The sequence below is a fragment of the Canis aureus genome, chromosome 37 (assembly GCF_053574225.1).
Source record: "Canis aureus isolate CA01 chromosome 37, VMU_Caureus_v.1.0, whole genome shotgun sequence".
NCBI lineage: Eukaryota > Metazoa > Chordata > Mammalia > Carnivora > Canidae > Canis > Canis aureus.
The window spans coordinates 17518165-17533351 of NC_135647.1; positions in this window are offsets into that span (position 1 = coordinate 17518165).

Here is a 15187-nt window from a genome sequence, read left to right on the forward strand (position 1 = left end):
CATTAAAACCAACCAGGTGGAAAACTATCGTTTGTCAAATTCTAAGAGAGAAGTTCTAGTTGAAGACAGATACCAATGCAATGAAAGTGGAAGGTCTGCAGTATTTACAGTATACAACTCTGAAACAGGATCAGGACTGATTAAAAGAAATAATGCTTCAAGGACAACACTTAGAATGGAGAGTTATTTCAAAAGAGCCATCAGCTATAGTAACGATGATAAAACTACTGATTGTTGAGGACCCATTATATAGCAGACATAAGTTTACATGCCTTTCTTTAGGCACATTATTTTATGTTCACCACAAATATTGGAATAAACAAGAATATTCTCATTTTGCAGATGAGAAAACTGGAACATTCAGTAGCTTCCTTACTCAGGGCACTCAACTACAATGCAGGGATGAGATTTGAATTCAGATACTTCTGAAGTCAAAAATCTATGATCAGAAATTTTTTTTTTACAGTATATCCAAATATGCACCTAATGAAAAGGCCTTAATACAGATTATAATAATAAACCCAAGGAAAAAATATGAAAAAAGGAAAAACCAACTACCTAAAAGCATGGGATAGTGAAAAAGGTGGGGGAGGGGTACAGATTCTGGATGAGAGTCAACATATGGAAGAAGGAAGAAACATAGGCTGAGTTTTCCATTTTGACAGCTTTGAACTATCAGACACAGTCAGTCCAACATAGGGCATACCAAAAAAGAAAGGGGAAAAAAAAAGAGATTTTGCAGTTTGAATCCAAATAAGTAAAATGCTTGTTTAAAACAAACAAACAAACAAAAATAAAAAACAAGCAAGCAGCCTTTGGAGAAATATAAAAAATTTAAAATGTATACAGTATATTACAATGCCTAGGGTACGATAGGATACAGTTTAAAATTATCTAAGAAGAGGAAATCCTTTTTTTTCTCTCTCTCTCTTTTTAGAGATTTTATTTGTTTGAGAGAGAGAGAGAACACATACATTGAGAAAGAGGGAGAAGCAGACTCTCCGTTGAGCAGGAAGCCCGATGATGTGGGGCTTGATCCAGGACCCAGGGGTCATGACCTGAGCTGAAGGCAGATGCTTAACCATCTGAGCCACCCAGGCACCCCAAGCAAAACCAATTCTTAAGAGAAAGATTCATCAGTGAATATAAATCCTAATATGCTCAGATAATGCAATTAGAAAGAGAATTTGCCCAACATGAAGAAAAACCTAGATTTACAGATTCAAGAATCTCAGCAAATTTCAAGATAAATATTGAAAACCACCACTAAGCACATCACAAATTAAATATTGAGAAACTAAAACTAAAATCTTGGAAATAGAAAATAGCAAGGCATTACATACAAATAAACAGTAGTTCAAAATATTATCAACTACTAATTTAAAATATAGAGGCCAAAAGACAGTAGTACAACATCTTAAAGCATGAGGAATAAAAGAGAAATAAAACCAGAATTTTATACCAAGTGAAATTATCCTTCAAAAGTGACAATGAGTTAAAGACATTTGCACATAAAAAAAACTAAGATAATTAGATGCTAAGAAACGTGCACCCTAAGAAATGCTAAAGTAAGTTCTTTATGCTGAAGAGAAATCATACCAGCCTGAAACTCAAATCTACATGAAGGAAAAGCCAATGTCAGATGATGTATCTGGTTCAATTTAAAACACATTTACTTCTCAATTTATGTAAATAGTGGATATAATTGTATCTCAGAGTCCATAATGATTGTAAGTATAGTACTTAAGACAACTATAGCATAAATAAAGGGGCAAGGAGTGGCTTGATGCACCTGTACAGCTGCAGGTTTACTACAGCCTGTGTGAAGTAGCACACTGCTAACTCTAAAAAAAGCATGAGAAGTTAAGTTGTATATTGCAATGCCTGTGTTAGCCATGATAAAAATAATACTGAGTCATATCCCAATATCTATTAGATAATATAAAATGGATTTCTAAAAGTATTCAAATAGGAGCTTCTGGCGACTCAGTTGATTAAGCTTTCAACTTTTGATTTCAGTTCAGGTCATGATCTCAGGATCGTGAGATCGAGCCCCATGATAGGCTCTGCACTGAATACGGAGCCTGCTTGAGATTCAGTCTCTCCCTCTGCTCCTTCCCCCAAGCATATGCTCACTCTCTATCTCAAAAAAAGAAAAAAGAAAAAAAAAAAAAGAGAGAGAGAGAGAGTATTCAAAAAATCTAAAAGAAGTCAGAAGAAAAGAGAAACAGAAGAACAAAAACAGAGGGGACATACAGAAAAATCTAACCTTAAATTCAAAATATATTAAGTATTAATGTAAAAATTCTTTAATTAAAAGGTGGAAATTATTATAATAGGTAGAAAGTATGTTCCAACAACATACCATCTACAAAAATTCCACTGATAAAGAAAAACAGACAGGTTGAAAGTGTATGGATGGAAATGTTAGACCAAGCAAATGGTAAAAAAAGAAAACTGTTACTGTCATTATTAGTATTATTATCAGTTAATAGCAACTTGAAGTAAAAGTGTTATAAAAGATAAAATGAGATATAATAATAAAAGTGTCAAATCTTCAATGCCTAACACTGAGTTCAAAATACTTGAAGCAAAAACAGACTCAATTAAAAAGAGATGTAAACAATTTCACAATCAGAGCTGAAGATTTTTAACACTTCTTTCTCAGCAGTTGATAGAATAGTCAGGTTAAAGAAAAATAAACAAAGACATTATCTTTATTATTTTTCTATATAATAAAATAAAATCTAAAAAGATAAAACATAAGTAATCTGATCTAGAGCAACAACTTTGACTTTTCAAATGCCCATAATATATTCATGGAGATAGATCACAGGCTAGATCATAAAACAAACCTAGACATAATTAAAACAATTGAAATCACAAAAAGTTTATTTTCTAACAGTGAAATACCAAAAGCCAATAACAAGACACCTATAAAACTCTAAATATTTGGATATTAAATGGCAAAATTCTCAATAATCCATGGTTAAAGACAAAAAATAAATCAGAACCATTTTTAATTAAATAGCACTGAAAATATGGCATATCAACATTTATGGGATGTGGTTAAAGTAATGTTTAGAAGATTTATAGGTTGAAATTCATATAATAGATAAGAAAAAAAAAGCTACAAATTCGTGACCTAAATTTAATTTTAAGTAGCTGGAAAAAGAAGAGCAAAGTAAATTCTAAGTTATATAGATAAGAGTAGAAGTCAATAAAATAGAAAATCAAACAAGGACGAAACTAAGAAAGACAAAAGTGGTGCTTTAAAAAAAAAAAATCAACAAAAGTTATAACTACCTAGCAAATTGTTTGAGAAATAAAAAGGAGAAGGCACAGCTGATCAACATTAGATATAAAAGAGGAGTTTCTCATTATATATCCTAAGATATTATATTTTATAAAAAAATTATAAATAAGCAATTGTAAATAAAGTAGTATTTATGACATAAATAATATTAAATAATTATAAAGCAATATTTTGAAAAACTTTATGAAATCTCCACAGACACAGGCACACACACACTTCCACATGCATCACACACTGCAGAGAACCTGATTCTCTCACTGGTGAATTCTATTAAACATTAAAAGAGTATGAGTCTTAAACAAACCCTTTCAAACAACTGAAAATGATCAATTATTTCCCAAACGTTTTTGTGAAAAAGGAATAAGCCTAATACCAAAACTTGAAAAAGACATTACAAGAAAACAAAATTGTAGCCAATGACCCTCAGAAACTTGTCCCCTAATGAAATGTCATCAAATAGAATCCATCTATGATAGTACATCATGATCAAATGGAGTTGATTTCAGAAATGTTAGGTAGAATTAACCTTTGAAAGTAATCCCAAAAGTAAATAAATAAATAAATAAAAGTAATCAACACGGTTCATCATATTATCAGTATAAAAATTTAACAAATGTCAACTTATGACCATCCGTGTTTGAAATTCTCCATAAAATAGAAATAAAAGGTAATTTCTTTAATTTGACAAAAAACTTATATAAAAAAACCTCTGGTGATATTTAACCTACTAGTGAATTATTAAACAAATTTCCTGTAAACTTGGGAATAAGGAAAGTATAATAATAATTTTCATCCAACATTTAATTAAATATCCTAGCCATTGTAAATAATAAGCTAAAGGCATAAAGATGATAGCAGAAGAAATAAAAGTCGATTTGTTGATGACATGATTGTTTATGTAGAAAAATTCTAAAGAATCTATAAATTAGCTTTAAAAGTTAATCAAGGAATTAATATATCATAGACCATAAGGTCAGTAAGTAAATATATACTATATTGATATATACCAGCAGCAAATATTTAGAAAATGAAAATATAAAAAGTATATTCACAATGAAGTCAAATTCATAAAATATTTAGGAATAACTGAAACAAGGCACATGCAAGGATTCTTAATGAAAACTATAAAATATTGCAGAGAACAAATTATAAAAGCCAAAATAAATGAAGACACATTCTATGTTCATGAACTAAAATTATCAGTATTACTAAAATATCGATTTTACACTACTTGATCTATATAGATTGAATGAAATCCTTATCACATATATGTACTTTTTTAATTTTTAGAAAGATTTTTCTAGAAATTGATAAATTAATTTTAAAGTTAATATGGAAATTCAGAAGACCTGGAGTAGCCAGAGAATCTTGAAAATGAAGAACAAAGTTAGAGGAATTATATTATCTGATTTCAAGATTTTCTATAAAACTGCTACACAAGATGGTGTGGAAATGGCCTATGTAGCAAAAACTAAATTAACAAATGAGAATGAGAAGCCCAGAAATAGATCAAAAAATGTGCAGTCATTTGATTTTCAATGAGGATATCACAACAATTTAATGGATAAACAGAATTTTTTCCAAAAGCCATGCTGGATTACTAAAATCCATATTTTAAAATTAGCAACTCCGACTTCACACAATACATAAATATTCAAATGAGGTGGATCATCAACTTAAACATAAAAGCTGAAATCATAAAGTTTAAAAGAAAAACACTGAAGAATATCTTCATGACCTAGGGATAACCAAATGTTTCTTTGACAAATTACAGAAAGCAAAACATAAGATTAAATATTTAACAAATTAGACTATATTAAAATTAAAACTTCTGCTCATCAAAGATATTGTTGAAAAATAGATAAATCAGCAACCAGAAGGAAATATTTTCTTTTTTTTTTGGGGGGGGGGGTCTGTAAACAAAGTCTTTATTTATTTTTTTTTTAATTTTTTATTGGTGTTCAATTTACTAACATACAGAATAACCCCCAGTGCCCGTCACCCATTCACTCCCACCCCCCGCCCTCCTCCCCTTCTACCACCCCTAGTTCGTTTCCCAGAGTTAGCAGTCTTTACGTTCTGTCTCCCTTTCTGATATTTCCCACACATTTCTTCTCCCTTCCCTTATATTCCCATACACTATTATTTATATTCCCCAAATGAATGAGAACATATAATGTTTGTCCTTCTCCGACTGACTTACTTCACTCAGAATAATACCCTCCAGTTCCATCCACGTTGAAGCAAATGGTGGGTATTTGTCATTTCTAATAGCTGAGTAATATTCCATTGTATACATAAACCACATCTTCTTTATCCACTCATCTTTCGATGGACACCGAGGCTCAGAAGGAAATATTTTCATATTACATTTTTAACAAAGGCCTGGCATCTAAGATATATGAAGAACTTGAACAACTCAATAATAAAAGCAAATGACCCAGGCACCTGGGTGGCTCAGTCGGTTAAGCATCTGCTTTCAGCCCAGGTCTTGATCCTGGGATCCCCAAGTCATTGGGCTCCCTGCTCACTGGGCAGTCTGCTTCTCTCTCCCTGTGCCTGCTGCTCCCTCAGCTTATGCTCTTTCTGTAAAATAAATAATAAAATATTTTTTTAAAAGCAAATGACCCAATAAAAAAATCCCAAGATACTTGAACAAATACATGAACATTAAGTATATGAAAAAGAGAGAACTCCTTATTTATCAGGAAAATCAGAGTGAAAAGCACAATGAGATACCTCTCCAAAGCCACTAGCAGAGCTAAAACTAAAATTATTAGTAATATCCAGAGTTGGTGAGGATTTGAAGGAAAAAGGATTCTAACACGCGGGATGGTGAGAATGTAAAATGGTACAGTTATGTTGCTAAAGTGTTTGGAAGTTAGAATGTTAAACACAAATCTACCATTGTGCGACATGGCCATTTCATTGACTCAAGAGAAATTCTATTATTCTTTGCAAAGCAACTTGTAAAAAAATGCCCATTGCAGCTTTACTTCTCGTAGACAAAAACTAGAACAGAGATAGGTGTCCATCAGCAGAATAACGAATATAGACCTCTGTATATTCATACAATGAAATATCACTTATCAACAAAAAGAAGCAATTTATTAATCTGTAAAACATTTATTAGTCTCAAAAACATGCTGAACAAAAGAAGCTTTACATAAATAGCACATGTTGTATATTCCTTTCCTATAAAGTTATGAAGTAGACAAAAATGATCTGTGGCTGTCAAAAGTCAGAACGGCACTTGCCACTGAGGGGATGAGGACAGAATTGAAATGAAGGGACAGGGGCTGATTCAGTGTATTCATTGATAGGATTTGGCTTACAGAGCCTTATTCAGGACGTTGTGAGAAGTCAGTGACTATATACCTAAGATTTCCTTATTTTACTGTAGGAAATTTATATCAAAACATTAAAATGGTATACAAATATTGAACTTTACTTAATATATGTTGAATATTGAAGAGGATGCTTTCCACAATTTAGTTTGAAATGCATCAAAATGTGATGGTTCAGTGGGGAGATAGACTGTTATGTACATGATGAATGGCTCCAGTAAACCGTTACTGGTTAGAAACCATGTGGCACATATAAGTGTATTAGCTTTCAACTTGGTTGTATGTTTGAAATATTGATAATATAATGTTGAAAAAAAAATCTTCATTCTTTCATTTCACTGCCGTATCATTTAGGTTTGTGACCTGAGAATGTGAAATGAGACAATATTTGGAAAGTCCTAAGAACAGTGATTGGTATACTGCAAGTGCTAAATAAGGTGGTTTTTAAAAACCAATTCATTAAGAAAATGAAAAACAACAACAACAACAACAACAACAACAACAACAACAGGAATATCAAATCATATGGTACCACACCAGAATATCTCTGTAAATGAGAAGTTTTCAAAAAGTGTTCTCTGTAGGGTTAATTCTAACAGGTCTAGACTCGGCTTGAGTTATTTTGCCCATGTCCCGGCATGGCGCTTCCCCTTCAGGAAAGAAAAGTACTAACTCATAGTGTCACTTTGGAAGCCTGGGTCCAAGGGGTGGTTTGTGTGAGCTTGTCAGCAGTGTTTATTGATAACAGTAAGATTGATGATTTGCAGCTGGGCTCGGTGAGATCCCCAGAGAGTTCAGCTGTTGGGCCTGATTATGCAAAAAAAAAAAAAAAAAAAAAAAAGAAGATGTATGTGTGATGAGCAGGATATTAGAATCTCTGGCCAAAATTTCCTTTTGGTTCCAAGACATCCCATGCACAGGTCAGCGGTTGGTGATCCCAGAGGGAACGCACTCCTCTGCTAACGCTGTCACAGGGGGAAGACAATGGGAGGTTTGGGTGATTTTTCCTGCCCCTGGCTGTGGGGCAGTCTTTGGCTCTAATGCACGTCCTTGTGTAACCTGGCAGCTCCAGTGTATCCTAAACCTGCAATAAAGTGAAGATTTATAAGCATTATCATCTTGGGTCCTATCACCCTTCCTTAGCGATAGAACTCCAACTCCTCCCATTAATGCAACATGTTAGTTTGTTTCCTTTAAATACATTTAAATGAGGTACTTATACATACATGCTTATTTTAAGCAAAGAAATGGTAGAGACAGCTACTCCCCCAAGGTAAGCACTGGCCAGCGGATTTCCATGTAGTGAGAAATACCGGGTCAAAAGGACCTTGCATTTGATAAGATAGTATCAAATTTGATAGTAAGATTGATTTTCTTGAGTATTAAGCAAAAGAAAGTCAACTCTAATTTTTCTCTAGTTCGTTTAAAAGGAGCATAGCATTTTTTTAAATTTATCAACACTTAACAAATAAGCCAGGCTTTTCAATCATGGATTTTAGCACGATTATCCAGTGGGGTATTATGAGTAGTAGTCCAGTGATCTACAAAAGTGAATTATGCGCATGCATGTGAATACATTGTGATGGTCTCTTAATAGAATGAAACACTATCAATTGCATATCTTGGTTTAGGGAAAGGGATGGGATGAATGATTTAGCTCCATATTGGTAATCCACTATACTGTGCTTGTGTAAATCAGGCTTAAGAGGTTGTCAACTGTGGGCATACCTTGTTCTTTGATACCATTTAGAATTCTCAGACAGCAATCACTATATATCATTCCAGAGGTATGTAAAAATGAGAGCCAAGTCATCACTTACCCTTAAGAGAAGCTACTGAACAAAAAGAGAAGAAAATCAAATATGGGCACCTGGGTGGCTCAGTGGTTGAGCATCTGTCTTTGGCTCAGGGCGTGATCCCGGGGTCCTAGGATCAAGTCCCACATCAGCTCCCTGCAGGGTGCCTGCTTCTCCCTCTGCTGATGTCTCTGCTTCTCTTTCTGTGTTTCTCATGAATAAATAAATAAAATCTTTAAGAGAAAAAAAAAGGGAAATCAAATACACACCTGTAAGGTATTAGTAGAGGAATCAAAATAAGATGCTGGGTGACGCAGGGGTTGGTTAAAGTTTTCGCAAAAATAACCAGCACAGCACTGCATCTGTACAATGTATCTTGAAAAAAAAAGTTCTATGTCCAATTAAATTTGAAAAAAATTTATATGGATTATCTGTCTCCCCATACTTACCCTAAGAAGAGTCACAGTAAAGAAAAATTGGCCAAAGCCAGAGAGGAAACCAGAAGTAAATAAGCCCGCTGATTTTTGTTGACATTCAGTGGTTTATCAGGCTATCTCTTTGTTCTTGTTCATTCCTTCACTGACCTCCTTATTCCTTAGTTGACCAGGAAGCCTCTTTCTTCAGGACTGTATTAATGTATTTGGTGCAAGACACTTTGGAAAGGGCTGGATTATTCTAGCAAAATTACTGTGTGGGATTGACAGTTTGGGGACTGACAGAGAAATGTGCAGGAAGGAGGCAAAAGGAGGGAACTTAGCATCTATGGCAAGCTTCTTTCACCTGACTTAACCCGAACAAAAGTTTCTGTTTTCACCTTATTTGCCCAGATAGGTATTTTTACAATCAGCCTCTGAAAAGCTCAGTAGCCTGAGTTGAGTGTAGCCTATTTTTAAAACTTAAAAATCACTTAGAAGCTGCAAACTTGCCTCATCTTTCCCATCAAATCAAAAGTTAACAAGAAGAAATAGGGGTTGTAGAAGGTGATGCAAATTCACACTCCTAGATTCTGAACCATCAAGGCAAGCCTCAGGAATTGGAATCAAGAGCACTTCGAAATATCATGTTAATCACTATATTTAAGACAAATACAAAACAAAATGTAAAGTTTTGAATATCAATCATAAAAATAAATCCTTATAAAAGTCTTCCTGAGCAGAAGTGGCCACCTGTAAAAGATAGACACTGGAGTATGTATTGGGGTTTCCCTAAGCAGTGAGAATATAAAGACTATTTGTCCTGTTGGATACATGCTTAGAAAGGCAGGAAAGGGTAAAAAAAAAAAAATTCTAGGTATTTTAAAAGAGAGCAGTCAGGGCCTAAAGTTTGGAGAGTCATTCCTATCATAAGAGAACTCTTCTGGGAACTGCACCAATTTCTGAGATCTTGATGAGATAAACATCGAATCCACCAGTATCTTGCATATTCCTGTTGCTTTTCTGTTTCAGGGCCCAGGGTATCTCTTGGACATTTAGAACTAGTCTCACCAGAATTATTCGATATAGCACATTAGCCACAAGAATATTAGAGACAGTGGAGGTTATTACTACGGAGTTCCTAGGCAAAGAGCCTTTGTTCCATTGGTTGGAAGCTGTCCCTTCTCTGGCTGTGCTTAGTTACTAGATGACTTGTATACATTAGGAAAAGGGTTATATTGGTCAAACATTCAGATAAATCATCTGTCCTACACTCACAGTACAACTTAGAGTTTTATAAGAATCAAGAGGTGGTGGAATAAGGGGCATGCAGGACCTGTGAGATCTCGAACAATCCTGCTTTCCAGAATTCAATTAGCCACCTGTACCATGTGAGAAGAATAGTTGGACTCTGGGATCCCTCCCAAACTATAAAACAAGCAAGCAAGCAAACAAGAAAAAAAATACACTACAGTTTTATGGAGAGCAGGGTTCTGGGGGGGAGGGTACATCCCTGCACTGAGCAAGTCAACCCCTCCAAGAGATACCCTCTTTTTTTCTCATGGGAGAGTTCTAACTTCATCGTGACTATCTACTCCTGCAACGCAAATCTCACTGAAACAGCATTTTCAATGTTCTAAATTATTATGGCCACTTAATGAAAGCAGGGTGTTCTCTTTTCTCCTCATGAAGACTAAAACCAATCACATAAAAAGCAACTGTTTGGGGATCCCTGGGTGGCGCAGCGGTTTGGCGCCTGCCTTTGGCCCAGGGCGCGATCCTGGAGACCCGGGATCGAATCCCACATCAGGCTCCCGGTGCATGGAGCCTGCTTCTCCCTCTGACTATGTCTCTGCCTCTCTCTCTCTCTGTGACTATCATAAATAAAAAAAAAAAAAAAAAATTAAAAAAAAAAAGCAACTGTTTGTTAGCAGCTGAATTTAGTGAGGGAAGAGGGAGAAGAGAAGGCATAAATGAGAATTCTCTTATCCCTTTCAAACATCCTAATTGCATGTTGTACATAAATAAATGTGACATTGCTAGTAGAAGTATTTTTTCAAAGGTAGGAAAAACTGCCCTACCTTCTTAAAGGTAGGTAAAATTCATTGCAAAAGCTAGTCTTCATTACACAGAAGAAAAATATTTGATCAAAGTTTGCATCCCGAGATACAGTACAGTCAAGCTATATAGGTCATAACTTAATTTCATGCTGACTGCCCCAGATAAAGGCTGTGTGAGGGAAGGTTAACTCATCTATTTTGCTTTCAGATTTTCTCAGTCCAGGCCTAGATCTCCCCTCTTCCATCTGATAGGACACCTCTGCATGCTCTCTGTCGATGACATCACATATACCACCGAACCCTGCAGGAGACCAAGGCACCCCACCAGTAGACAAATAAACAGCATTGTGTCAAACTTCCAAAGGTGATGTTCCACAACACATTGAAAAGGCAAACAAACTTGCATGACAACTGAAAGCCTGATGATCAGTGGTGTGTAGAAGGAAGGCATAAAATATTCTGTGAAATGAGTGCTTTGAATTAGGATAAACAGGAAAGCCTAAGACTGATTAATAGCTACTAGATTCAAAGGTTTCTGAGATGTATTTCTTGGAGCTGTGGATCAGAACAGAATTGCAAACAGATTAATTAACAATAATGTTTTTGTTTCCATTGCACTGAACCAAGCAGAGTAAGCCAGTTCTACATGAACAAATATTATTTCCCAAGGAAATTGTGTTGCAAGATCTTAGTCAAGGATGTGGCTATTGGCCAATGCCCAGACATCTTCCATGTCAAAGTTAGAAGAAAACCAATCTGTAGCAACAAACAGGGAAATTGATGTGCAATGGAAGCTAGTGAGTTTTCTTTCTTGAAGTGCTGCTCCAGTCTCAGAAATCTCCTTGCATTATTTTGGGGTGATGGGGGGTCTGATAGATAATCAACTCAAGGCACTGTTCTCAGAAACTTCTTTCTCCACGTCATTTTTCATCATTCACCCTGTTGAAGGATGTGGTGTCTCAGGTAACACAGGTTTTCTAGCTTTCAGGGAGCAGTACTAAAAATGGAGTTCTGTTCTTACTCTGCCAGAATGCCATGATTTCTTTTTCCAACTCCCATTTCCTTTCAGTCCTTGCTATGGCCACAGTGGAGGATTTCTTATAAATAGGACCAGAGGGTATGAGATAAAAGAGAGAAAGCATTATCTTTTCTCTTTCAAGTATGGTCACCATTCCTGCAAATACAATAGGAAAGAGTAGAAAAAATAAACTGTTGCAAATTCAAAACAATGCATTCATGCCCAATCCATGTCTGAGTGCTTTGAATATTGACACACTTAGATTGCCTTTTTGTGCTTATGTGTGTTTTTTTTTTCTTTTTTGTTACTCATTTATTGTCTCACATTTGGTGATTCAGCAATCATTTATCACTTCCTTTATTAACTTATTTTTTTAAATATAAGCACAATGCTATAGGCTAAGAAGAAAACCAGATTTGCTCTTGTCATCAAAGATCATGCTGCTTTTCTTGAATGGTGCTTCTAAAAGATGAATGATGGATGTGTTGAAACATAATAGAACAATACTCGAGATGTTGGAAGACCGGCTTGCTCAAATGATTTTCCACGCATTTCATGGGTAATGTTTGGCCTATGGTCCAGTAATATGTGATCTATGCTAATGCCTTGATTTCCCCAATAGCAAAATGAACCCAATAATGCACAGCAATTATCTACTTTGTGGGAATATTTGGGAACTTATGAGAATGATTATTTTTGTTATTTGGAAGAATAAAAAAAAATGTCCTGACAAATTACTGTACTACACTTATCATATAAGAAAATAAAAGCAACACATTTTCAAATAAACCCTTTATTCTTTAGACATTTTATGTGGAACACCAAAGCACATGGGTAAGAATGACTGTCTATCATATGAAGTCAGTTTATAAAGAAACTGTACTGTATAGTACTGAACCAGTTATTAAATATTACAGCCCACAATGGCTAAAAAACTATATCTAAACCCTGTCATATTTAAAGTTATTGAATAGTAAATAAACTAAACACATTTATGTGGACTTTCTATTTCTTTGTGGGCCAATAACCTGGAAAAAACAACAGTAATCTAGAATGTTTATTCCATGTCACCTTAAAATTGATACTTAAAAATGCATTAGCCTTTTCTAACTTAATGGAAAGCAATTTAAGCATTTAACTTCCCAAATATCATAATATGAGTTGAATGTGATTTAAAGATTCCAAATGGGTCTCCTGAAATGCACGTACATTAAGTGATCAAAGTGGTAATTTAATCAGATTGTAGGTCATTTACTTTACCTTCAAAGTCCTGGATTCTTTCTTTTGTGACTATTTAAATGCCTGGTGCTTACATATGTAGTCAAATGCTCTTCTGTAGATATATGACTATTTTGAGCTAAGAAACCCAGCTAAGGCAACAATTTGAACAAGGAATAATAATAAAAAAAAATTGCTTACCATAGTTGTCAGTAGTTTCCTCTTATATAAATAGAATATCTAAATCATAACATTTTAAGCTAAAACAGCACTTTTGAAAGTTCAAATTCTCTTGATCTATAAAAGTAATTTATGACTGCACAGTAGGCAAAACAAAGGTTACCAATCCATGGCCCAAATTATTAAATAGAAAAGACCAAGGTGGGCATAATTATTTTTACATTTCTGACAGATGCAATTTTTCACATGCTAATGCTTAACTGAGTGATGGGAAGGCTGAGGAGAACTAGATTGTCACGGGAAGGTAGAAGCACTTCTAGAAATTCCTCGGTGGGACGTGGAAATGAGTTTTGATCTTTCCGATACAGCTCTCTACATAGAAAATCCAATACACAGTGTAGACAAATATGAACAAAACCCCTTCCTGCTTGTTTTTACTTAAAATGATTTTTGGTCATGTGGCTGAAGCTTGAACATCTAATAAAAATAACAAAATCACTTCCAAAAAATAGTTTTCAACCATGAGCAGCTTATACTTTGCAGGTTACTTTCTCCTATGTTCTGTTTCAGCTTCCATAAAAGGAAGGGGCTGGATTAAGAGCTATTTTAGGTTCTTTCAGTTCTAAAATTCTGTATTTTTATTAAAATGAAGTCTTGGTAGGTTGATGAATAGGTACGTATATGACAAAGGAAGCATAATAAAATATTAAATAGGTAGTATGTATGTGGCCTTGGTTCTATGTTTAAAATTTTTCATGATAAAATGTTAGAAAATGTAATTTTGAAATATCCTGTATGATTGTGTACTGATATGTAAAAATGTATACAGGCATTTGTATCATTTAGTTTTTGTGGGGACTTATGGAGTATAATTGAATTTTTTACAGCTTCAATTTATAGATACAACCGAGAAGGGAAAGGACTTATCTAAGGTCACATCACTAGTTAGTGGAAGAATTTTTGTTAACAGCCCCTGAGGAGTAGATTTAAAGTTCAGATTAAACATTAACATATATACCCTCTTCATAAAGTACTCCTTCCTAATCAGGGGCATTTATTAAATGTGCACAGCAGCACAATCATGACCCCACACTGTTTTACAGCATTTTACAAAGTGGTTTCACATACGTTGCCTCATTCAATTAATAGAATAAAACTGTAAGATAGTTTGCAGGAAATGTTACCTGCATGTGAAGCAATGGGGACTCTTGAGCCAGGGACGTGTTATGACTTGCTCAGAGTAAGAGAATCAATACAGAGAAAAAGCAGATATGAGCCCCAAAGCCTGATTATCTATGTCCTACTGGGAATGTGGCAACTTTGAAAGAAAAGTTCATACGGACTTGACTTATGAGCCACAAACAGTCAAATAGGTGAGAGAAGAGATATTTTGTGAAGCAAATTGAATATAAATAAAAAGTGTTGGCAAATTTATCTTGAAAAATCAATTATGAGAAGAGACTACTGTCAAATGACATAGCCTAGGATTTCAGACTTTGGTGTCAATTCTGAAAATTAAAAAAAAAAAAAAGGTTTCGGCTTAATCAGTATTGCTCCAATTTTCCAACAAGTGGGATTGTATAGTAATGAACAATGGTCATCTATGGCGAATCTTGAGATGGTTCATTTATAAATTTGACTAATGCCCTTATTTGTATGTAGGGGGATATAATAAAAGATCACATTTGTCCATCATGGAAAGTTTCATGGTTCATCACCATGACGTCACTCTGATCAACACATTCTTGAAAGGAATGTCTCTATGATTGTATTTGTACTGTACGACTGCATTTTTACATAATATGGATATTTGAGTTTACAGTGACTTTAAATAATGCA